Here is a 2,553-nt window from a genome sequence, read left to right as displayed (position 1 = left end):
CCTGGGGAGCCATTGAGGTTAAGGTGCCTTGTTCAAAAGGCACATCAGTAACTCAAGAGACTTTAAGACTCGAACCGGCGACCTTTGGGTTACAAGCCCAACACCCTATAACCAGGCCATGACTGCCCCCAAAACAAGGTGCTTTATGTGCACCTGTGCACACGCGCAGTAGCTAAAATGACCTTGAAAAGCTGTTCAATTGTGATTTTAGATTATACCTATTTAATAATATGTTGGAGAAGTAAAGCATCACTTGATTAAGTAAAGAAAAAGAAATCTGATTATGAAAGACATCCTACCCATATCACTGCACACCCCTCTACAGAGGTGCTCTCTGTGTTGCTGGCTCATGCCTCCCAATGGGGCTGTTCTCTAAATGGGGACATTTAAGCCCCTCGCACCACTCTCTGCTTTCGCGACGGCAGCTGGGAGTCTATTTCACAAAACAGAGCGGTTTTAAATTAGATTATTTCACAGAAATTGGCCAGTGACCCCTTTAAAAGGCTATCCTATGGTGAGTGTGTATACACATGCTAAATTATTTACACCCTGAAACAAGTGCGGTGCGCTCCATGAATAAATGAAACCCGGAACGCTTTGCTCACCGGATCACCCGTGGCTGCGGCTTCTAAACACACTTTAATCAACAGATAAATATTTCACCAGTTAACCAGGGATAGCATTTAAATTAATTCAACTCCTAATTTGATTTGGTTTCATTTGAAGTTGGAAGCAGGGAGATAGTTTGATTTATTTTCATTTTATTTTTTGTGACAGACGGATATGCGTTTAAGCGACATGTTCATTACAAACAGTGTCTGGCATGGTAATTAGCTTTGCGCAAATTACTGTAAATTGATTTGAACGCGCTAGCAGTCAAGGCAACTCCTGTAATCATAGAATCCAAATCTCTTTGACCTTAGAGCAGCTTTAAATCCATAAGACCCACTCTGAACCCTATCAAACCCATTAAACATGTGCGTTGTAGATTAGTCAGTAATTTAAGTTGCGTTTTGACACGTTTAATTGCACCGTAGTTTGCGGACAAAATTTTGTAGCTTAAACACTTTACATTCCATTGCGTCCTGGCAATTAGACCAAATTTGCTACAGATATTGGAACAAAATGAAGGCATTTGATTGGTTCAGCTCATTTTCATCAGCCTGTATGAAAGGTACTCGCAGGTCACAGTCACAGGCATGCCTGACTTTCATATATTCTGTCTCTTAGCTTTTCTTTCTTGTGTGAGTATATGAATTTCTCTCTAATATCCTAATGGCTCAGATCAAAATGTCCGAGATTTACATTGAGAGAGAGAGAGAGGAGGAAAAAGAGTGAGGGCGACATTGGATTTGTACATTTATATTTGACTACTTTCAAGTCAGGAATTAAATCATCAATAGTGGACCTGCAGCCCTTATATGCATACAATCATATATGCATGCATATTTGCAAGGTAATAGTAGATAAGTAGGGAGAATATTCTTTTCATACTCTTAAAAAAGCTGGGTTGTTTGATCCCATGTTTGGGTAAAATAGACACAAACCCAACCATTGGTTACCCTAGAAAATGTCCATATTTGACCCAACCATGTTTTTTTACAGTGTAAAGGAAAGATAAAGTTTTTATCCAAAACTTCTGTCAGTATCTCTTTTGACATTAGCAATCCAAGCTTTTCTCTACAGAACAGGAAATATGTTTTGGGCTTTGTCAGAGCTGCTATTTTTTAACAAAGCCTATAGTGACCACAAGCCATCAAGCTCCAAAAGGACCTATACAAACACCATCTTACACAATAACTGTGTGAGGAACAGATTAAAATTGGTCACTTTTTGCTAAAACTAGCAACATCTCAGGTGTTATTGTGTACACCAGTGGTTCTCAAACTGGGGTCCGGGGCCCTGAGGGGGGCCACGAGATGGTGCCAGGGAGGCCCCAGTTTTATGACATTTTATAAAATACATTAATTTATCATGAATTCTGTGAAATTAAACCTAAAAAAAATAAGGCAGCACTACTTTGTATAATGTAATGTTTTGTTTAATTAAATGTGAAGTTTTAGAACTGTTTTTTGTCATAAATTTCCTTTGGGGGGGGGGGGCGAAGGAACGCACCGTACACAAGGTAGGCCGCACGCTGAAAAAGTTTGAGAACCACTGGTGTACACACACAAAATGTTAAGTTGTTTTAACCCATGATTGGATAAAAAATGAACAAACCCATCCATTGGTTTATAAATAAACCAATGCTGTTTTTTCACCCCAAATGCTGGGTTGTTTTAATCTATGTTTGGGTAAACAACAACCCAACATGGGTTTATTATTAGTATTATTGTCCATATTGTTATAGTCCATATTTAACCCAACCATGTATTGAAACAAACCAGGATTTGTTTCCGCCTAACTGTGTGTTCATACTGTACCATACGCCAACAAAGTGAATAAGTTGCGCTATTCGCGCATATTTGGATGCTTAAACATTTTGAGTTAACTCGATGTATTCGTGCATGAAATTTGCGAAATTTGCAACTGGAGATTCGAGAGCTAGGTCAT

The sequence above is a fragment of the Paramisgurnus dabryanus genome, chromosome 12 (assembly GCF_030506205.2).
Source record: "Paramisgurnus dabryanus chromosome 12, PD_genome_1.1, whole genome shotgun sequence".
In the NCBI taxonomy this organism is placed as follows: domain Eukaryota; kingdom Metazoa; phylum Chordata; class Actinopteri; order Cypriniformes; family Cobitidae; genus Paramisgurnus; species Paramisgurnus dabryanus.
Note: the sequence above shows the minus strand (reverse complement) of the source record.